The 24,183-nt window shown below is 46.8% G+C and overlaps 1 long non-coding RNA gene across 1 annotated transcript; it reads right to left on the bottom strand.

Moving 5' to 3' along the window:
- Positions 1-6,144: 6,144 nt before the first annotated feature.
- LOC143740145 (uncharacterized) lies at positions 6,145-8,704 on the bottom strand. Its single transcript, XR_013204768.1, has 2 exons — positions 8,294-8,704; positions 6,145-6,312 (listed from the first exon to the last, which is right to left on the bottom strand). It is a non-coding gene; the product is annotated as an uncharacterized LOC143740145 (long non-coding RNA).
- Positions 8,705-24,183: the final 15,479 nt, after the last annotated feature.

The following is a 24,183-nucleotide window of genomic DNA, read 5'->3' as shown; positions in this document are numbered from 1 at the left end:
TACTTTTTGATGTTCTGTAAAAGTGTTTGCTTATAATTCCCATGGTTGTGTTAATAAAAAAATAAAGTTGAATGAATGGTGCAGAATTTTTTTTCTAACCTTAAAATATAATTTTATCATGAAAGAAAGTGGACATTTTAATGTTCTTTGATTGTTGTATCGTTAATAAAATTTTGGGGGAAAGAACGTTGCAGGAAAGTTATGCTTACCTTAAGATAATGTTCCAGCAAGGTTATGCCAATGTTCCAGCAATGTTAAGATAACGTTCCATGAACGTTATGCTAACCTTAAGATAACGTTCCATGAATGTTAAGCTAACCTTAAGATAACATTCCATGAAAGTTATGATAACCTTAAGAATGTTCCAGCAATGTTGTGCTAACGTTCCAGCAACGTTATGCTAACCTTAAGATAACGTTCCAGCAACATTATGCTAATGTTCCAACAACGTTTTGCTAACATTAAGATACCGTTCCATGAACGTTATGCTAACCTTAAGAATGTTTCAGCAACGTTATGCTAACGGTCCAGCAACGTTATGCTAACCTTAAGATAACGTTCCATCAACATGTTGCTAACTTTCCAACAACGTTTTGCTAACATTATGATACTGTTCCAGCAACATTATGCTACATGTTCCAGCAACGTTATGCTAACCTTAAAATAACGTTCCAGCAACACGATGCTAACATTCCAACAACGTTTGGCTAACATTATGATACCGTTCCAGCAACGTTATGCTAACCTTAAGATAACGTTCCAGCAACATTATGCTAACGTTCCAGCAACGTTAAGCAAACTGGAGATTTCAACGTTTTTAGAACATTTCAAACCAACGTTCCCACAACGTTCTCATAACATAATTTTGTTTGCTGGGAAGTAGGGTTGGGTACCGAAACGCGGTGCCAATAGGGAAATGGTTCCGACGTAAACGGTAGTAACCAGACCGAATAAGAACGACAATTTCGGTGCCTGATTTCGGTGCCTGACTCTCTGTGTCATGTGGCGCACACACGCAAAATCTCTCGCTCTCTCCCTCTCCGCTGTGCGCGCACTATATGGTTTGGAGCAAAGTCTGTTCTGTCTCGCATGCACACTCTTGCTCGCTTGCTCTAGATTGCGGGAGATTTGAACTAATTTGCGGGCATCAGGGAGCCGTTATCAATATGCGGGAGACTCCTGAACGTCTGCTGATAGCGAGGGGATTAATAAAGATGCCGAAGACAAAATCCTCCAAGGTTTGGCTGCATTTCACGTGTAAAATTACGCGTCAGAACGCCCTCTGGGTGTGCCGATTGTCTGAAGCCATATAGAATCACGCCAATGCATTTGCTGATGGCGCGGGCGCCGCCTCAACGCTCTTATGTCGTCATATTATATTAGCGCGCGCATCATCTGCTCCTCAAATTTCTCTGCCGAAAAAGAAAGCTTGTCGGCAGCGTGAGGATCTTGGCAGCGAACGCAGCGTCTCGTTCCCTGTTCAGAGAACATAGGTTACACCAGTAACCAGAGACACTCTCTTTCATAGGTTCACTCAACGCTGCGTAGGTAAGACGAAATACCAAACTCGCCAAGCTAAGCGCTGCCGTAACTAGTACAACGACCAGATAACTTACATGACTGGTTCAAGAAGACAAAACATGGGAACCTGGAGCCATGTCGAGATTAGATTACCCTGGTAGTAATCTCTATTAATCTCCAGTATTATTACATTGTTTGATACAAAATTGTTTTATTTGATAATATGTAAATGTGAATTTTATTTGATATTGGTTTATTTATTATTACCATATGTTACTTGTATTTATATTGTTTAAAGATTTAAGTTAATTTTGTGTCTAGTTTGGCCCTGTAAATAAAAGGGTATTATTTTTTGACAAAGTGTGTGCGGTTTCGTTTTCTTAAGTACCGTTTCAAAAACCGTTTAAGCACCGGAACCGTTTAAAAAATACAGAGTAGGTACTGGTATCGGATAATACCCAACCGATACCCAACCCTAGCTATAAGAGTTCTCCATTCAAGCCAACACAACGACTCACAGTCATTTAGACTAAGTCTCAAACACATGCACCAGTGCCTCCTCAAGGCTGTCGTGTCAAATTGACAAACAAAACTAAAGACATTTTATGTATATTTTTTTTTTTAGTTAGTTCCCTTTCGTTGTCACTCCGAGTTACGTCGGATGACGACGAATGGGGTTTCGCTTAGAAAGCCTATCAACTTCGAGTATTACAAAACGAGCCAATGGCAAAGAAATGCGATGGGTCTGCGGAATTTGCATAGAGTATCTCCACCCTACCTCGTGGGTATAAAAGGAGGACGCCGGCAACATGCAGATGTGTTTTCGCTTCGGAGCCAAGTTTATTCTTCGTTCCACAAGCCATCTCTGAACTGTCAGCTTTACAGACAAGCGAGATTCTCTGGTGTTGGTGTGACGGCGATCTCCCGGCGAGCGCACACTTCCTGCTTATCTGTGCAGTGGTTTGCCAGTGAGTGTGTTTCTCCCCGGGCGCTTCAACACTCTCAGAGTATCTTTTCTCTCACAAAAGAGCTTGCACGTGGCACATCTTTTTAAAGATGCATCGCCCGTGCACTTCTGGTTGCGGTAGACTGGTGGCCGACTTTCATGGGCACGAGCGCTGCATAGTGTGTTTGGGCATTGATCACGCTAGAGCAGCGCTCGTGGATGACTCATGTTCTCACTGCGGGAACATGACCATCGCAACATTACGATCAAGACTCAGTGATCTCGCAAGAGTGAGGGTCCCCTCATCCACACCCCGCTCTAGCGGCTCCACGAGAGGTTCTACTTCGGCTTGGTTTGGAACAAAGCGCTGACTATCCGTCCGTGCCCAGCCGCACCCTCTCCAATGTTGCAACCCGCGAGTGTTCAGGGGATTTCCGCGGGACGATCTTCTGATGCCCCGCGGATTTCCTTTGGCGCTCCAGAGGAGGACACTATGTCTATTGCAGCATCACAAGGTGGGTCTGATTCTTCTGGAAGTGAAGATTCGTCACAGCTGCCACCTTCCGGTGTGCATACGGCTGTGCTCGAGTCCGATCCAGAGATGACGGCCATGTTTTCCTGGGCCGCCGCAAGCATTTGTTTAGAGTGGTCTCCTCCACCCTGTCCCGAGCACTCGCGGTTGGATGATTGGTACTTGGGTAAGACCGCGGACCCCCGTCCGCGTCAAACCCCTATACCTTTCTTCCCTGACGTGCATGATGAGATCTCGAAGTCCTGGTAGACCCCCATGTCTTCCCGTGACCGCTCGTTGATCTCATCCGCCTTTCCTCCTCTCGATGAGGCAGCTGAACCTCGCCGATATGCGGGATGCCGAGTGGTCCCGCCTGCTCGACACCCCCATATCACAGGCCAGCCTTTTCGGCGGTGCAGTCGAGGATTTTGCCCAACAGTTCTCGACTGTGCAGAAACAGACTGAGGCTATCAAGCACATTCTGCCCCGATGGCCCGCTGCTGCCTCCACCCAGCCGACCGGGCAGAATACTCAGTCTGTTCGCTGCCGAGGGCGCCCTCCTGCGGTCCCCCCCCCCTCCCGGCCGGCCCAAGCAGCAGCCTCCACCTGGGCCTGGTCGCGAAGGAAGCCGTAAGAAGGCGCTCCAGCCCTCTCCTGCCCAGCCCCCCGCTAAACGCCGGGCCAAGCGGCGCTCCTGAGACGGGCTGCTCAGGGATGACTGTCACTTTTCAGGAGATGGTAGCAGGACCACTCCTTCCCCCAGTGGAGGGCCGGGGGAGAACCTTTTGTTCTCCACTCCCCGCTGCTCACCCTCGGGTGGGCAGCACCCTAATGTGGTTAAAGAAAGAAGTGACATGTTCATCCCTGAGCACACAGAGTTCTCGGACGACACTCGCCGCCTCCGAGCCGTGCACCCCTCGTCCCCCTCTGTCCCAGAGCCGGATGACAGCATGCGCCGTCCCCGGACCGTGCAGCTATTATCCCCCTCTGTCGCCAGCCCCCTGGCAGAGCATACCCCCGTGGAACGTTCGTCCTTCCCTGGTCTCCTCTGTCAGGACGCGGTCAATGACTATGCCCCGACACTGGGCCGCTATGCCGTCCACGTCCGGGACATTCATTCCGCCTCGCTGCTCCACCGACGGGAAGTCTGTGGTTTGCATGACCCCGCTGGTACAGTTCTTGGGAGCCTGGCTAGAGCTTCCCAACCTGTCCCGCTGGGTCGCTCGAACGATCAGGCTCGGCTACGCGATTCAGTTCGCGCAGTCTCCTCCCCGCTTCAGGGGAGTTCGCTCCACTTTGGTCGGTGGCAATGCCCCTATCATGAGAGCGGAGGTTGCCACCCTGCTGGCGAAGGGTGCGATCGAGACTGTCCCTCCAGCCGAAATGAGGTCCGGCTTCTTCAGCCCGTACTTCATTGTCCCGAAGAAAACCGGTGGGTTAAGGCCAATCCTGGACCTGCGCGTGCTGAACCGCTCCCTTCACAGGCTGCCGTTCAAGATGCTCACTGCCAAGCGCATTTTTGATTTCGCAGCACGTGCTGCTGCGGGCTCCTGGATAGGACCCTAGCGCTTTTGGCACATCAATTGCCTCGAGTTGCTGGCTGTGCGTTTTGCTCTGCGCCGCTTCCGGGCCGTGCTCAAGGGCCAACACGTACTAGTCCGATCAGACAATACCGCGACTGTAGCGTACATCAACCGCCAAGGTGGTCTGCGCTCCCGCCGTATGTCACAACTCGCCCGCCACCTCCTCTTATGGAGTCAGAAGCATCTGAGGTCGCTTCGTGCCATTTATATCCCCGGAGCTCTGAACTGTGTAGCCGACGAGCTCTCACGGTTTCAGCTCCTCCCGAGGGAATGGCGGCTCCATCCCCGGTCGGTTCAGCTGATTTGGCACCAGTTCGGGGACGCACAGATAGATCTGTTTGCCTCTCACGACTCGACCCATTGTGCCAAGCTTTATTCCCTGACCGAGGGCACGCTCGGCACGGATGCTCTGGCACACAGCTGGCCCTAGTGCCCGCATCTTTATGCGTTGAAGTGGAACCTCTTCGCTGACAGACATCTGCAGAGCTGCAGGCTGGGCGACACCGAACAAATTCGCCAGATTCTATAATCTCCGAGTGGAGCCAGTGTCCTCTCATGTACTCGCTTCGACCAGCTAGTACTGGACCCGCTCAGGTGTCTTCGCTTGCTCGCCATTCCACTCCACGGACTGGATACGTGCGATATTTCCCTCAGGTGAGCTTCTCCGAAAGCCCTGAGTTCCTCCAGCACTGCTGACGTCGGCGCCAGTGTCTATTGCCTGCGCGTCGGCTAGGTGCCTCCCGTGTGCATGGTCATTCCCTGAGCGACCCCCACATGTGTATTTCCACTGTAAGCCTCTCTGAGCATGTGTCTTTCCCTTGGCAAGCCACCTTGCCACCCCTGGGGTTGAAATATTCCACCTGCGGCTGGACACCCCAGTGTTCTCCATATGCATCCTTCGGGTCATATGTGTATTCTCTAAGTCCCCCCCTCTGGGTTGGCAATAATTGCATCTCCCCTAAACCTTGGGATATGCTCCCCAGTGTACCTTGGCAATCCTGTGCTAAATAGGAGTCTTTTGTCCGTGCCAGTCTCACGACAGGGATCTCAGATTTACGCAGGGCACTGGAAGCAGCCGAGAAGGTGGCGTGATTAGACTGGTAACCCCATTCGTCGTCATCCAACTCGGAGTGACAACGAAAGGGAATGTCTCGGTTACGTATGTAACCCTCGTTCCCTGAGTAGGGAACGGAGACGTTACGTCTTCCTGCCACTTTCCGCTGTACTGCGGGGATCGCCTGAAGCTCAGTCTTGGCTCCTCAGCGAAGAAACATATCTGCATGTTGCTGGCGTCCTCCTTTTATACACACGAGGTAGGGCGGAGATACGCTATGCAAATTCCGCAGACCCATGGCATTTCTTTGCCATTGGCTCTTTTTGTAATTCTCGAAGTTGATAGGCTTTCTAAGCGAAACCCCATTCTTCATCATCCGACGTAACGTCTCCGTTCCCTACTCAGGGAACGAGGGTTACATACGTAACCGAGACGATTTGTGTGTACACAATATCATATTTTTATTATATTTTTATTCTAAAGTCTAGTTTTTTATTTTATTTCAATTAACTGAAATATTTTTCACACCTTGGCTTGCTACTAGGTCTGATTAAATCTTAAATCCCAGACTTATTTACTTGAGGGGAGAGGAGTGCAGCGCAGATGGCAGGCTGCTGTTCAAGGAACCAATCAACCATGTCAAAGCCACTATTCCACCTTGTTGGAGCACCTGTCTTCAGTTTGTGTTTAAGCAGTTCTAGTAAAATTAAAAAAGAAGAAGAAAAGCTAATTACTAGCAGACATGGGCAGTATTTCAATTAAATGTATTTTAAATAAGTATTTAATCACTTTAGTGTATTTTGTAATTTGTATTCTGCAGGTGTGGAAAAAATTTAAATGTAGTTTGTAACAAAATATTTTGAGGGAGTGTATTTAGAGTATTTCAAATACTTAAATACTTAAGAAAAATCACCATAGTAAATGATTTTGCCATATTTTCGGTCTGATGTTGGCAATGGCAATGTCCAGGTTAGATGCACGAAAATCACGTGACACCCTGTAGACTGGGCTACCTCCAAGAAGTGAATGAGTATTGAAATCTTAAAAACGGCATTAAGGTAAAGTGGTTTGTGAAAAATATTCAGTCTACACACACATATTGCACACTGAACAGCATTACAGAGAAAATAATTGTGCCTTATGAGACCAATGCACTGTGTAGTCATTCATAAAAGCAAAACATAGGCCCTACCTATTATGAAACAGTGCGTCTGTCGTAACTCCACTGAAATCTCCATGCTAAGCAAGCGAGCACAATATAACATCCATCTGCAGTTTTTACACGTTTTTAAACGTATTACATATGAGAAATATTGATATTGATTTTGTATAAAATAATCATCAATCCTATTGTTTTTCAGTAATTGCGCACGCAGCGTGATTCTACTATGGAAAAGGCATACGCGGTCAGGGCAGTTAGAGTCTCGTGTGTAAAACAAACCCACACATATTATGATTAATATGATTAATCATATATATTGATTTAAATGGAATTTTGATTTTGTGACACATTCTCGGTCTGTTATTTTTACACAAAAATCACTGCAAAAGATCCTTTCCAACAGGTTTTATCATAGTTTTTGTCCAACTCCATTGACTTGTATTGGATGTTCTGTGAGGTACCGTATTCCTCCGCTGCCGGAGACAGAAATGGGGTTGTTTTTATTCTTTCTGTAGTTATGCATTCGTGGTATCGTAGGCTACGCTATCCAAACTTTGGCAAAGGTGCATTATCGCCAGCAACTGGGCTGGAGTGTCTATTATTCAAGCTCTCAACGGAAGAATGTCCGGTTGTAAGGCGTTTGGAAAAATATGTCCACATTTTTACAACGAATGGTAAAAGACCTGTTGGAAAGCATCTTTTGCAGCGATTTTTGTGCGAACATATCAGTGAACAGCCCAGACCACTCGGTTAGTTTCACGTCTTTGTAAACTAAAGTTTAATGCGTTTTATGAATGATTCTTCCAGTGCTCCTATGAAACCATTGTGGAGGTGGGGGGGGGGGTGCTAATACAGAAGTAGCATTTGTCCAAATTTCAATCTTAACCATTCTATATCATCAGAAATTATCTTAAAACAGGGCTTTAAGTGTAAAATAAGTAGATGGTGATAACATGGCTACGTAGCCTACATCAAACAAGCTTTGCTATTAAGGGCAGCCTACCACACCATTGATGTGAACTTAGCTATACATGCCATATACGTCAGAGGGAGCTATTTCAGGCCCTGTAGGGATTTAGTGAAATGCCCATACTTTTTTATTTTGCTACTTCGCCATTTTGAATTTACACATTTCTCATATTTGTGTTATTGCCACCATTTGTGTTATTGACCTTTAAGTAATAAAAAAAACACTTAAGATTATTGTGGGAGTATTTTTGTATTTTCAAAATACTAATTACTTGTATTTTATTGAAATACATTTTTCACATCAGTATTTTATTTTGTTACATTTCATGAGCCAGTATTTCTATTTTGTAACAAAATAGTTTTTAATGTATGTGTGCCCACCTCTGATTACTAGTAGCCTATATAAGGAATTAAATTTTTAAATAGCCTACTGGTAATTTAGAAACTAATAAAAAGCTTGCTTTGAATGAAAACGTTAAAATAGATTCACTTCTATTACAAAGGTAAATATTTTATTTTTTAAATTAATTTTAAGCCTTTTGCTTACCGAGTAGGGCCTGCTTTTGTTCCAGCACATGACTGGCTGTGGTGCTGCGGTGGAAGAAGGCGGTGATCCGTCTGACTCGACCCAACAGTCGGGCAACAGCGGGCAACTTCAGCGCTCGTTGGCAGGCGAGGTTTAGGGTGTGAGCGTAACAACAGACATGTAGAAAGTTACCAAGCTCTGCAGCCACGTTCATATTTGAAGCGTTGTCGGTGACGAGAACCAGGTCGTGTGTCTCTATCCCCCACTCGTCCACCGCAGCTTTGAGAAACTCGCACATATTAGCGCCCGTGTGGCTATCATCCATAGCTCTCGTCTGAAGCACGTATGAAATAAGCTTCCACTCACTGTTGACATGATGAGCTGTAACGGTCACATATGAGATGGTGGCTTTGGAGGTCCAGGCATCGCAAGTTATTGCTACCCTGGGAGCAGACTTGAGGGACACTTGCACTAAAAACTTGTAAAGAATAGGAATCGACTTGTGTGTAAAAAAGCTCCGGGATGGTATCACATACCTTGGCTCCATACTGTGGACCACTCTGTATGGCCTCATATCTTTAGCTATAAAATAAGATATCGATGTTGTGATTTTCTTAGCTCTCTCAGAGCCCGGGGCCAATTTTGTCATATCGTGGAGAGTGCCCTGATTCGGTGAGATGACGGGCTTCAGGCGGTTGTCTTTAACCCACCCTGCCTCCTCTGGATGAAAGCGGGAAATGTGGGCCCTCAAGTTGCTCGTATTGCTGCAGTACTTCAGTTTAGTGTGGCAATGTCGACAGACGGCATGCGTCATATCAACATGTTTAGAGCTCCTGCCATGAAAACCAAAATGAATCCACCAGCTTGCTTTGAGCTAAGATGGAGCTGGGTGGATCGGTTGGTTGCTCATTCCTGGTTCTTCCATTTTACACACCTGCTCACACTTGCTCTGGCTGCGTTACACGCGCTTGCTAACTGGAACTGGGTGCGTTCGTGACGTTCAACTTCCGGTATAACATTTTTTACAAAAAAAAAATAATGCAAACATTTTTTTTTTTATTATAAAAAATTGATTTTTGAAAATTGAATAATTGATTCATACTTGTCCATAACATACTCGCGATTAATCAATAATCGATTTTTTTCACCACCCCTAATACACATAAGGACATCCATACTGAGTAATTGTAGTACTGTACAGTAATACTCAGAGATTATTAAGTGATTATTATTAGGTAACGTGAATCTTTGCTTACACTTGTAACAAACATTAAGGCTAGCTAGCTGGCCCTGCTGTTTAGAGCATTGCAGTATGGTGCGTTGTGCAGTCTGCATATCACCAGTTATTAGGAACACACCACGTCACCATAGTTACCAGTTGAACTCTGCCGCTGTTGTAGAACGCAGCATAGTAGCCAAGTTAAATACTTACCTGAATGAAGTTTAATCATGGTATAGGGGACATATTAACAGTGGCTGGTGGAAGCGCCTACCAAACATCAAAACCCGACTGAAAGCCTTGGAAGTGGAGCTTGAACTTGAAAACCAGTGTGAAAAGATTGCCTCTCGTGAATTGCAGAGTTGTTGATTCATGTCGGTGGATCGGTGATCAGCGGAACAAATGGCATCCGTGCAGACAGCGAGGTTCTTTTTGCTGGACAAGTTGAGGATGATTTTGCAGTTCTCTTCCTGCCAGATTATTTGGCTGAGCTGACGATGTTGAGGCTTTTGATGTCGTGGAAATGGATACTGATGGGTTACCAGGTGTTTTGGGCCTAAAAGGAGCAGGACTTTTCTTGAGAAGCCATGGTTGATCAAACTCTCCGAAGACCGCTGTGCCCATGGGGAGATGCGGCACTGAATGCGGGAACTTCAACGTGCAGAAGGAGAGACAGCGGGACATATTCATCGTTGTAACTTGATAATCGTAAACAATATGCGTGTCCTGAAGTATGTTGGTTGGCGACTGAACGAGAGCAATAGTTGTCGCGACAGCGTCTGCGAACTCAAACGTGTGTAAGTACCAATCTTTTATACAGAGAGTATAAGGACGTGATTGGATAGATGTGAAGGTAATAAGTGACATAGTAATTAAGTATTCCTGGCAGAACTTTATGCTAAAGCTTTCATATCTAGCGTTTCAAGGCCTCTCTGTAGGCAATCGTGCTCTCTTTCCATGAAATGCGAAATACCTCTAGTTTTGTTTTCTTTCAGTGGAACTGCATTTTGTGAGGAAATAAACAGCAGGATGCAGTATGCAAGTAAAACTCAGTTTAATGGATTATGCAGACTGAAACAATGAAGCAGGCACAAGTCGGGGACAACACTCAGATGGACAGTGAAGCAGGGACGAGATGGCGATCCGGTGGTAAACAGGTGATGACGTGCTCGAGTGAATCCCAGGGAAAGTGAACATCCAGATGACACGACGAACTGACGAACATCCAGACGACACGACGAACGAAACTCCAGACGGGGAACAGCAGACGAGGAACAGCAGGCGAGGAACAGCAGACGAGGCACGAGCACAGGAAACACACCGGGGAACAACCACAACGATCTGACAACAAGGGAGAGAATTGCTGGGCATATAAAGGGAACTGGAATGGAAGACAGCTGGTGACACTTAATCAGCACAATGAGTAACCACACCCACACAATACACTCACGCAGACACATCAGCGTGAGAGAGCCGATTCAAAAACCGTGACAGTACCCCTCCTCCTAAGAACGCCTCCTGGCGTTCTCAGACTCCCTTACCTGTCGATTGTAATCATCGATAAGGGAGTGATCCAGGATGTCTCTAGCCGGTACCCAACTTCTCTCCTCCGGACCGTAACCCTCCCAGTCCACCAAGTACTGAAATCCTCGTCCCCTCCGTCTCGAGTCCAGAATGCGGTTAACCGAATATGTGGGTTCGCGGCGGGGGGGGAACCGGGGCAGGCGGATTAATGTGAGAATGAAACACGGGTTTGATTTTAGACACATGGAAAGCGGGGTGAATTCTCCTGTACGCAGGAGGGAGTTTGAGTCGGACTGTCACCGGACTAATAATCTTGGTGACAGGAAACGGGCCAATAAATTTAGGAGCTAACTTGTTAGACACGGAGCGGAGAGGAATATTCTTGGTAGAAAGCCACACTCTTTGACCCACGACGTAAACGGGAGGCTTTGACCGGTGGCGATCGGCCTTGGCCTTCATGCGCCTCCCTGCTTGGAGTAGAGTCTCACGGGCTCTAGTCCAAGTACGGTGGCACCTCTGGACGAATGCGTGAGCGGAGGGGACCGCGACCTCGGATTCCAGACTCGGAAAAATTGGTGGCTGGTAACCTAAACTACACTTAAATGGCGAGAGGCCCGTGGATGACACTGGTAATGAATTGTGGGCGTACTCCACCATAGAAAGCTGTTGGCTCCAGGACGACGGATTCTTGGCAACCAAACATCGCAACATTCTCTCGAGGTCCTGATTGGCTCGCTCAGACTGGCCATTACTCTGGGGATGATAGCCCGAGGACAGACTGACCGTGGCCCCCAGCAATTTACAAAATTCCTGCCAAAATCTGAATACGAATTGGGAACCCCTGTCCGAGACCACGTCCATCGGGAGGCCATGTAACCGAAAAACGTGATCTATGACAGTGACCGCTGTCTCCTTGGCTGAAGGTAATTTGGGCAAGGGAATGAAATGTGCCGCCTTCGAGAACCGGTCCACTACGGTTAAAACAACCGTCATGCCATTGGAAGGCGGGAGGGCGGTGACAAAATCTAGAGCGATGTGGGACCAGGGTCTCGAAGGGACAGACAGCGGTCGAAGTAACCCGTCTGGGGGTTGGTTAGATGTCTTACTAGTGGCACAGACTGAGCAAGCCAAAACAAAATCGTGAATGTCGCGAGCCATCAATGGCCACCAAAATCGTTGTTTAACTAGAAACCTGGTGCGAGTCACTCCTGGATGACAAGCCACGTTGGAGCAATGACCCCATCTAATAACGTCGGACCGTAACCCCTCCGGAACAAATAATCGGCTCGGTGGACAACCAGGCGGAGGCGTTACCCCTTCTAAGGCTGTCTTGACCTTCGACTCGACCTCCCATACCAGAGTGGAGATGACAACTTTCTCAGGTAAAATACACTCGGGAGTCACCGGGCGTTCGGATGGATCAAAAATACGAGATAAAGAGTCGGGTTTGATGTTCTTGGACCCGGGGCGGTACGAGAGAACAAAATCAAAACGACCGAAAAAAAGAGCCCACCGAGCCTGCCTGGAGTTGAGTCTTTTAGCAGATCTGATATATTCAAGATTCTTATGGTCGGTCCAAACGATAAAGGGAACCCCCGAACCCTCTAACCAATGACGCCACTCCTCCAACGCTAGTTTGACTGCCAACAACTCTCTATTACCAATGTCATAATTACGTTCGGCAGACGATAGTCGATGAGAAAGAAACGCGCAGGGATGCATCTTGTCGTCTGAGGAAGCGCGTTGTGAAAGCACTGCTCCTACTCCCACCTCTGACGCGTCGACCTCCACCACGAACTGACGTGTGGGATCAGGTGTGACAAGAATGGGAGCCGAAACGAAGCGACTTTTGAGGTTGTTGAACACTGCCTCGGTAGTGTTCGACCACCTGAACGTCGTTCGGGGGGAGGTCAAGGCAGTCAGAGGTGCGACTAGTTGGCTGAAATTACGAATGAAACGTCGGTAAAAATTGGCGAATCCCAGAAACCGCTGTAGGGCCTTACGGGAATCTGGACTTGGCCAATCTACCACAGCCTTAACCTTGTCAGGATCCATGCGCACTCCCTCAGAAGAGATGATGTACCCTAAGAAGGGAACAGACTGTGCATGAAACGAGCATTTCTCCGCCTTGACAAAAAGCCCATTCTCTAACAACCTCTGGAGCACTCGCCTGACGTGTTGAACGTGTTCCTGGAGAGACGAAGAAAAAATCAATATGTCATCCAGGTAAACATATATGAACTGATCTACCATGTCTCTCAACACGTCATTCACGAGTGCTTGAAAAACCGCTGGGGAGTTGGAAAGCCCGAACGGCATAACCAAATATTCAAAGTGCCCCCTAGGGGTATTAAAAGCGGTTTTCCATTCATCCCCCTTCCTGATGCGAACCAAATGATATGCATTACGTAAGTCCAGTTTCGTGAAAATGGATGCTCCCTGCAACCTCTCGAAAGCTGAAGACATCAACGGCAAAGGGTAAGAGTTCTTTACCGTGATGTTATTCAGCTCTCGGTAATCAATGCAAGGTCGCAGAGAACCATCCTTCTTCCCAACGAAAAAGAACCCCGCCCCCGCAGGAGAAGAGGAAGGTTGGATGAACCCAGAGGCCAGAGAATCAGAAATATATTTCTCCATGGCCTCCCTCTCGGGAACAGAAAGAGAGTAAAGTTTGCCCTTAGGCGGAGATTTACCTGGCAGTAGATCTATCGCACAGTCATAGGAACGATGCGGAGGAAGAGAAGCAGCGCGAGACTTACTGAACACCTCCTTCAGGTCTTGGTACTCCGCGGGCACGTTAGACAAATCCGCTGCCTCACTCTGAAACATAGAACCAGACACAGAAGGACAGGCAGACACTAAACAAGACTCATGACAGTGGTTACTCCATGTGGAAACAGTGTTAGTGCACCAATCGATCCGGGGGTTGTGCCTGGAAAGCCACGGGTGTCCCAAAACCACTGGTGCAAGTGGTGAGTCCATGAGAAAAAATGAAATGAGTTCTGTGTGATTTCCAGAAGTGATTAGGGTAATGTCTTCAGTAGCATGTGTAATAAGGGGAAGTTCTTGACCATTGAGTGCGTTGACTGTAATCTGGTGCGAAAGAGGAGTGACGGGAATCTGAAGCTTAAGTGCAAGTTTGAAGTCCATGAAATTACCCTCCCCTCCTGAATCCAGTAGTGCGTTGGTGCAGTGCGTCGACTGTCGCCATCTCAGTCTTACCGGGAGGAGGGTTGATGATGGTGATGAGGTCTTCTCGGCGGAGATCCCACCCGATAGTAGCCTCATACTTACTACCGGGCTTGCTCTTTTACCGGGCAGGAGTGGATGAAGTGACCTGCCCGGCCACAGTAGAGACAGAGTCCCTGGGATCTCCGCCTCTCCCTCTCCTCCCGGGAAAGCCGAGCTCTCCCCACCTGCATGGGTTCGTGGTCGAATGCGGGGCTGACCGCGCTCGCGCCACCGGGCTGGTGGTCTTCCGGGCTGGACTGGGAACGGCTGGGGCGCGTCAGTCTGGTCACACGATTCAGGCGCGAGTCCACTCTCAGCGCAAGTTCCACCAGTCCGTTCAGTGTCTCGGGTAAGTCCATCGCGTATATCTCCCTCTGAACGCGGTCAGCCAACCCATGCAGGAACATATCCCACTGCGCCTCCTCGTTCCAACGGCACTCTGCAGCCAGGGTGCGGAACCGAATGGAGTAGTCCGCCACCGAGCCTTCTCCCTGTCGCAGTTCGGCGAGTAATCTGGCCGCCTCCTTACCCGCCACTGCACGGTCGAAAACCCTCTTCATCTCCTCGGAGAGTGCCTGGAACGAGGTGCAGCAGTCGTCTCCGTTCTCCCACACCGCCGTTCCCCAAAGTGCTGCTCTCCCTGACAGCAGGGTTAGCACGAAGGCTACTTTGGTCTGTTCGCTCTGGAAAGTGCGTGGCTGTAAGGCAAAATGCATAGAACATCTTGTGAGGAATGCTCTGCAATACTCCGGTTCACCGGAATATCCCTCTGGTGTGGGTAGGCGTGGCTCTGGTCTCTCAACTGCTGCAGGCATCGGTGGTGGGGGGACGGACGGTGTGGGGGGCGCAGTGGGAGTCTGTAAAAGTTGTACCTGTTGGGTGAGCTCGGACACCTGCTTCACGAGTGCTTGCACCGCACGACCTGTGCCCGAGATACTCTCTGCTTGTTGGTCCATACGTGAGATACTGTGAGCGATGAAATCGTTGAGCTGTGATGAACTTGCTGCATCCATGGTTGGTCAGATCGTTCTGTGAGGAAATAAACAGCAGGATGCAGTATGCAAGTAAAACTCAGTTTAATGGATTATGCAGACTGAAACAATGAAGCAGGCACAAGTCGGGGACAACACTCAGATGGACAGTGAAGCAGGGACGAGATGGCGATCCGGTGGTAAACAGGTGATGACGTGCTCGAGTGAATCCCAGGGAAAGTGAACATCCAGATGACACGACGAACTGACGAACATCCAGACGACACGACGAACGAAACTCCAGACGGGGAACAGCAGACGAGGAACAGCAGGCGAGGAACAGCAGACGAGGCACGAGCACAGGAAACACACCGGGGAACAACCACAACGATCTGACAACAAGGGAGAGAATTGCTGGGAATATAAAGGGAACTGGAATGGAAGACAGCTGGTGACACTTAATCAGCACAATGAGTAACCACACCCACACAATACACTCACGCAGACACATCAGCGTGAGAGAGCCGATTCAAAAACCGTGACACATTTTTCTGGCTGCTCTCTTAAGTGCCTGAGTGTGCTCATTGTAGCATGGCGTTTGACTATTTTCTTTAATCTTCTTTAAGCACAAAGGAGCAACTGTGTCTAAAGTACCGGAAAAGAGAGTTAAAAGTTTATGTTGCAATATCGATTTCTTCTAAGCAAGTTAAGGATGTCTTTAAATGCCAATCCCAATGCATATTTTTCGTTATCTACATGTTTATTAAAATCACCGACTAGGACTTTATCTGCAGCCAGTACTAACTCTGATAAAAAGTCAGCAAATTCTTTGATAAAGTCTGTATGGTGCCCTGGTCCCCTGTATACAGTAGCCAGCCCAAATCTCAAATGTGATTTATCATTTACTCTAGATATTGTTACATTAAGAACCAACACTTCAAAATAATACTATTTGAAACTAGACTTCTTAGTATTTATGAAAATATTACTGTAAATTAATGCAACAACTCCCCCTTTGCCTTTCATACGAGGTTCATGTTTAAAACCATAATCTTGGGGGCTGGACTCATTTAAAGTAATGTAATCGTTTGATTTCACCCAGGTTTCTGTCAAACACAACTAACATAACCAAGCTTTATCATTTGTTCATTTGTATTATATCTGTTTTTAATTTGTTGAACATCAATTAAATTTTTACCCTTAGATGGGTTTGGAAGTTTTTTGTATTTCCTTATTCGGGGGACAGACACCATCTCTATGTAATGATATCTAGGTGAAAGAGTCTCTATGTGATGGGATTTATCTGGCCTCAGTGACATGAGACAGCTAGCAGACGGTCGGTTTAGCCAGTTTGTCTGCTTCCTGACATAAGCCCCAGATTGTCATGTTTGAGCTCTAAGACTATGTGCCATATTACTAGAGAGAAGAGCAGCACCATCTCAGAAGGGATGAATACCATCTCTTTTCAACAGGTCAGGTCTGCCCCAAAAATTCTTTCCAATTGTCTATGAATCCTATATTATTTTGCAAACACCGCTTAGACAGCCAGCCATTGAGTGAGGACAGTCTACTAACTATCTCATCACTCCTTTGAATAGGAAGGGGGCCAGAGCAAATTACAGTGCCTGACATCGTACTTGCGAGTTCACACACCTCTTTAACATTAATTATAGTGATCTCCGACTGGCGACGTCGAACATCATTAGTACTGACGTGAAAAATAATCTTAGAGAATTTATGCTTAGCATTAGCCAGCACTTTTAAATTTGCTTTGATGTCAGGTGCTCTGGCTCCCGGCAAACATGCGACTATGGTGGCTGGTGTCTATTTTCACGTTCCGTGTAATAGAATCGCCAATAACTAGGGCACAAGTGCTGATAATTCTCTATAACAGTTTTGCATTTTATATATATATTTATCATATCATCAATATATTTTAATACTTAAGTTTAAGTTCTTCAATAACAGAAATACGGTATAATCGCCGTAACACAATTTTTTCTGGTGACTAATTTAATCCACTGATATGTGTTATAGAAATATTTACGTAATATATATGGTATTAAATGTACAGAGAAGGCAGACTAAGGATGCTCAGGTCAAAGGTCATATACTTAGCCAAAACATGCTTAGCACAGTAGAACTAACAGGAGTTATAAGTTAGATTATAACTTCCAAACCAATCACCAGAACAAATCACAGTCAAGGAGACTCGAGTGACATATTTACTCAGCTGTACGATTTAAATGTTAATTTATTTCTATTCAAGGGACTCACTCGGTTGCCATGGCCAGAGATTTCTCAGCCGTGAATAAAACTTTCTTCCTACAAGAGCAACTCGAGAGTATGTCAAGTCAAGTCAAGTCACCTTTATTTATATAGCGCTTTTTACAATACAGATTGTATCAAAGCAGCTTCACAGTGATAACATGAAAATAATATAACAGTTTGTTTCTAAAAGAAAATTGCGTCAACGTCCACCTTAAGTAAGGCAGATCAATAATATTATTGAATATTAAATGTCCCCAACTAAGCAAGCCAAAAGCCAAGGCAACAGTGGCAAGGAACCAAAACTCCATCAGGTGACAGAATGGAGAAAAAAAACCTTGGGAGAAACCAGACTCAGTCGGAGGGCCAGTTCTCCTCTGGCCAACGAAGGAACAGTGCATGATTTATGATTCGGGCAGCATTACAAGTCAGATTGGATCGGAACATTTAGAATATTTATCCATTATTAGTATGTCAGGTATATGCTGCGCAGCTGAGAAATGGATTCTACGCTCAAAAGTCAACAACAGAATATCAAGTGTGATTGAGGTAGTATATTATGGGTATGCCATCACCTTACTTCAGGCAAGTATCGTATTAATATTAATAAGATTAAGATTTAGCAGTTCGACGATTTATCAAGCCGGCTCAGGCTTCGTTCATCCGCGCTTCACAGAAAGGACCCTATAGCGGCTGTTAACATCCTTTCGGGTTCGAAGAGACTGCAAAACGTATACATTGTATGTGCTAACAAAGCTCGGTCCAACAAAGTCTATAATTGCATGATTAAGGTCGCTCTCATTCTGGCCACTGCAATACAACAGCTGCGTGCTTTAGTCTTCAGGCTTCAGACGGCTTTGCCCTTCAGCAACCCATATCCACCACCCTGCCCTCTAACAGAGTTCACGTAAATTAATCGCTCTGCTCAATCCAGCTAGACCGTATATCACCGATTGGCTCCCTACTCCTAAGAAACGTATTTCTGCCTTATTTGTTTATAATGTTCACTTTTCTTTCAGATTCTTCTATTTCCATTCTGATCACGGCCGGTTGTTCCTTCCTCATCAACAATTATGAAATCGATGCGTGATTGGTCTCCGGTGCCCCTAGGGCGTGTGAAACGTTTGGCTCGGAATACCCCACGGATGTTTTCATATAATATGCTGGAATTGTCATTCGAGGGTGAGTAAAGCGCATCGTTTTTGTCTGGATGTAGTTGGGCTGCTGCTCCCAGCACAGGTGTCAGAATTTCAACAGCTTGTTTGCCGTTTCGATTACCTCTCACAGACAAATCTCAAAACTTTTAGCTTTACGTTCAAACCGAAGTCAGATTAAAGATGTAGAGACTCAAGAGATGTCAACATGTAGCAACATTCCGAATGGTTAGTTGATGAATTATGTAGCTTATGCGTAGCTATCTTCTAGTCACTGATTAGCTACTCTGTGTCGATATTCTATAAATCATGCTCCGTGGGCAGGATTCATGTAAAATTAGGGTTTGTGATGCACTAACCAAGGAGGAATTTTGTGTAGTTCCCCTCAGCGCTGCTGTAGTCCTTAAAAACAATTTTTAAATGAAATTCTCCCATTGCTCGAACTTTGAATGTTGTAACTTTGCTTATGTTGGTTATGCTTAAACAGCATCATTACACACCAAGTAATTTAGAAAAGCAAATCCATCCAACCAACCTTTTTATTACCTCCCGTCCGCAATAGTCTCTTTTCCTATTGTTATATTCAGATTGTAACCGTGTTTTGTTAAAGCGTTCATGGCTCATGCATCCAGGGGATTCACTCCAATTTTCCCCATGGCCTTTTTTAATTTGATTTCTCACCTAATTTCTTTACTCTTTCTTAAAAACTCTAAGAATGACTCTCAAGGCTCATGTATCACATTAAAGGAACACTTCGACTTTTTGGGACTTATTTATTCAACGTTATTCAACGTATCCCCCAGAGTTAGATAAGTCCATATACATACCTTTTTCATCTCCGTGCGTGCTGTAAGTCTGTTTGCAACACCCACCGCTAGCCTAGCTTAGCACAAAGACTGGATGTAAATGGATACAGCTAGCATACTAATCCCAATAAGTGACAAAATAACGCCAACATTTTCCTATTTACATGTTGTTATTTGTATAGTCACAGTTTTTACAAATAACAAGGTAATATGAGACACAGCCACTTTTTAAACGTCTAAATACTGGGAACTATTTTCTCAGAAGGCGAAACACTGCTACTTGGGCGGAGTGATAACCGCAGCACCTGAGACGCGCCGTGCTGAGGAGCAGAGAGTTCACTCAGAGTTGGAGTAATAGAGTCAGCAATTACTAATAAATGTAAAAGTTTACAATCATGGGTGTTCGCTGTATTGTAAAGAGCTGCGACAATAAACAGGGGAGACCAGGTAATACCATGATGTTTCATAGAATTCCAATCAAAAACGCTGATCTGATGAATCAATGGCTACTTGCTCTGGATATCGATCCAAACACACCTGTAGACATCATCAAGGACTATTTTGTTTGCTCAGAACATTTCACTGATGACGACTATTTAGAAAAAATGCAATTTGCCACACGGACCATGAAACGTGTGCTGAAGGATACGGCCATCCCATCGATTGTAAATTCAGGACAAAGTGGATCACCTGCGGCCGCGGTAAGTGTTCCGTTATGTTTTTAGATGACTAGCCTACTGTTACAGTGCCATTAGCTAGATGTAATGTAACCTTAGTGACACTATTGAATGAATAGGGTGCTCACTACTATTACAGTTGTTACCGGGCTCCATGTATCCCCTATGTTAGTATTGTGTTGTCACAAACGCGCTCTATCGCCCCAGTAACAAATAAGCAGCGCTAAAGGTAACTTTCAGGACTGTAGCCTTCTACATGCTAATGAATTGGAGGAGTGGATGGCAGTGTTCATTATTGAGAAACAGTGACCTTGTTTGTGAAATAGTAGGCTATTGTCTGTAGGTTCATTGTGCAAAAACAATTTGCCTTGTGCTATTACTTTCCCCTTATTCTAGCCTGTTGTACTACAATTATCTAACATTATTGTATTATATGCTGTTGAATACGTTTGGTTCAGCTGTAATAAATTACATTTTAAATATATCCATTCCTGTAATAATAATTATTTATAAATGTTCTGTGATATTGATTAATCAGGATGAGCCAAGTGACCTGCAGCTGGATCTGCTGGAATTTGAGGATGCTTCCAGCCTGTTTGCAGGTTTACCACACTCCACCACCGAAAAACCTGTACTGCACCTACTGCAGAGTTCAAAGCCCCACTACCTTTGCAGCTCACAAGTCCTGCTCAGACAGCTACAAGGACAAAGCCATTGATTGCCTTGGCACCCAGCTGGACACGTCAATTGGTAGGATAATTTATATTTTATCACTCAATGGTTTTATTTGTTCCCTTTCAAGGGAACTCGAGCTGCGTCAAACGCTGTGGGGAACGCCCCTGCGTTGTGCGTCATGAAGCACGTATGGAATCAGCCCAATGGAGAGATGGAACGTCATAGGCGGGTGACGTCATCGACCAGGAAACTATAAAGCACCCCATAAACACAAGCGCAACAGCTTTCTGTGCCTTCATTCGCGCTATATGTGAATCTGTCCCTGTGTGAATATTGTCTGTCTTTACATACTCTGCACCACACAAACAATTTATATATATATATTAAGAGAGATATGGCGAACGAACAGCAGTTTAGGAATTGTGTCCCTCCCTGCTCGCGTTATTTTAGGAGTGGGGATACACACGTTCTTTGTGTTGTTTGTTTGGGAGTGCAGCATGCCCAGTCAGCTCTCGAGGGAGCTGATTGTGAGCATTGCGAGCGTCTGCCATTAAGGACGCTCCGCGCCCGCCGGGCGCTCTTCGAGGAGAGCGGTTCGGTGTGCGCTCCCCACAGTTCGGGTCCCGCTCTTGCCGAGGCAGAGCGACGACGCGTATCGTGGGGATCGCAAATGGATCTCTCAGCGGGGTTAGAGACGGGCTCTGCCTTATCTCTCCCTTCGCCTGTGAGATCCAGTGCCTCAGTCCCGTGTTCAGTAGCACGCGCTGCGGTTTCTTCCGCTCGGGCTGAGGCACCAGTTATAAATGAGGGAGATGTGGAGGATTCGCCACCTTACACTCCCAAAAGTGATGAGCTAGTGGAGGTATTAACAAGAGCTGTAGAAAAACTCAGCATTGTATGGCCAGTGACTAGACAGGAGTCTGTTTCTAAATCAAAATTAGATGAGAGATTTTTGCCGTCACGAGTGCAACCTCCACGCCGGTGCTTGCCGTTTTTTCCCGATCTCCACACTGAGGTGTTGAAATCGTGGAAAAAAACGGGTGTCATATAGAGTGTTTAGTCCCCAGACTTCAACATATTCTAATATTGTGGGGGCAAAATCATATGGTTATTCGGCTATGCCTCGCGTGGAAGAGACGCTTGCGAGTTTTCTCTCCCTCCAGGCTGCGTCATCTGTTAAGGCACCGGCATTACCCACCAAGCCTCTTAGAAATATTTCGGTCTTTGTGGGTAAAGCGTATTCGGCGGCGGGTCAGGCTGCGTCATGTCTGCATACTATGTCTATTATCCAGGCATACCAGGCTGACCTGCTGAGGGACGTGAGTGAGAGTGAGGAGGTCAGTGCTGACGTGGTTCGCGAACTGCGTCAGGCTGCTGATTTATCCCTGCACGCAACCAGAGAGTCGGCCAAGCTAGTGGGTCGATCTATGGCAGCTCTGGTGGCCGCAGAAAGACATCTGTGGTTAAATCAGACCAATATAAAAGAAAAAGAAAAAGCTTTCCTTTTAGACACTCCTCTCTCCCCCCTGGGTTTATTTGGCGATGCTGTAAATTCTGTCATCGATAAATTCCAGGAGAAGGAAAAGCAAACAACAGCTTTTAAGAAATTTCTCCCTTTAAAAATTAATGTCCCTGGGGCTGCTGGGCAGGAGCAGCCCCGGCCGTCTGCAAGCTCATCATATAGGGCGCTGAAGCAGAGTGTCGCGTCTCGTGCTCCCCCCGCTGGACAGTGGGCCCAGCTGTGGCACTCTCAGCCGAAATCTCCCAGTAATAGAACTGATCTGAGGACAGTTATATTAGCTAAGAAGGCTTCGGCTAAGAAGAAGTCCTGGCGCCACGGTGCGCAGGACACTGAGGGTGGTCCCCACCGAGGCGGAAAGGTGTGCACCTCTTTCTACGAAGGCCATTCTTCCTCGGTGCCCTCAGGGGCCCGTTCTGTCAACCCCGCCTTCATGCCGGGGCGCAGACGGTCCCAGCGAGTGATTTCCTGAGGGACGCTCGCTCCCTCTGAGGAGGGTTTCAGAGCGGTTAGACCAGTTGAACCCTGCCGGTGTGCCGTTACAGGGCGCTGCGTTTGCTGCTCAAGTTACAACAGAGGCCAGTCTCGAGAGACTGGTATCCTTAGTAGAATTTCTGGCAGAGTGGAAAAGCCTTCCAAAAATATCTCATTGGGTCCTGCAGACAATAGAAAGGGATTATGCTATCCAATTCAGGTGTCGTCCACCAAGATTCAGAGGGGTTCTGCCTACAGTGGTGGGCCCCGAGCAGGCTTTGGTTATGGAACAAGAGGTGAAAGCACTCCTTCAAAAGGAGGCTATAGACCGGGTTCCTCCTCCCAGTGTGGAGTCAGGCTATTACAGCCGATATTTCATCGTTCCAAAATAGGATGGGGGGTTGCGTCCAATTTTAGACCTGCGCCTATTGAATCGCTCGGTAGGGGAGCCAAAATTCAAGATGCTCACTATCAAGCAGATCGTGTCACAAATCAGATCCGAGGACTGGTCTGTCACGATAGATCTAAGGGACGCGTACTTCCACATTTCCATCCTTCCACAACACAGGAAGTTCCTGAGGTTTGCCTTCGGGGGCGAGGTGTACCAGCACAGGGTTCTTCCGTTTGGCCTAGCTTTATCTCCCCGCACTTTCACGAAATGCATGGACGCAGCACTAGTGCCCCTGAGGCTTCAGGGTGTTTGTGTCCTCAATTACATCAACGATTGGTTGATTTTAGCTCAGACAGAGCAGATGGCGGTTCGACATTGAGATGTCGTTCTCGTTCATATCAGGAAGTTGGGGTTGAGGCTGAACGCAAAGACAAGTGTATTATCTCCTCAGACGACCACTTTTCTGGGTGTCGTTTGGGTTTGGGTTTCGATGAAGGCGCGACTCGCTCCGACCCGCATCGTTTCGATTCTCTCAGAAACAAGTAAAGCTAGGCCAGCTACTTACTGTAAAACAGTTTTAGAGACTGTCGGGTCTGATGGCAGCAGCGTCCGACGTTATACCTTGCGGCCTGTTGTACATGAGATTGCTACAGTGGTGGCTCAGGACCAAGGGATTCTCCCCGAGGGGAAATCCGCTCCGCACGGTCAAAGTCACGCGGTGCTGCCTTCGTGCTCTGGTCATGTGGAAAGAAACTTGGTTCCTATTCAAAGGGTCTGTGTTAGGGGTTCTTTGTCGTCGCGTAACGCTAACGACGGATGCTTCCCTCACAGGATGGGGGGCGGTCACGAGTGGTCGTCCAGCCCAAGGGCTGTCGCAGGACCATCATCTATCACGGCTTATAAATTGTCTAGAGATGTTGGCGGTGTTCCAGGCTCTGAAACACTTCCTAGCAGACCTGAGAGGTCATCATGTGTTAGTTCAGTCAGACAACACGTCGGTGG

This window comes from Siphateles boraxobius, unplaced genomic scaffold, assembly GCF_051911475.1.
Source record: "Siphateles boraxobius isolate OS27281-9 unplaced genomic scaffold, OSU_SipBor_1 17, whole genome shotgun sequence".
In the NCBI taxonomy this organism is placed as follows: domain Eukaryota; kingdom Metazoa; phylum Chordata; class Actinopteri; order Cypriniformes; family Leuciscidae; genus Siphateles; species Siphateles boraxobius.
This window is presented reverse-complemented; position numbering and strand designations above follow the sequence as displayed.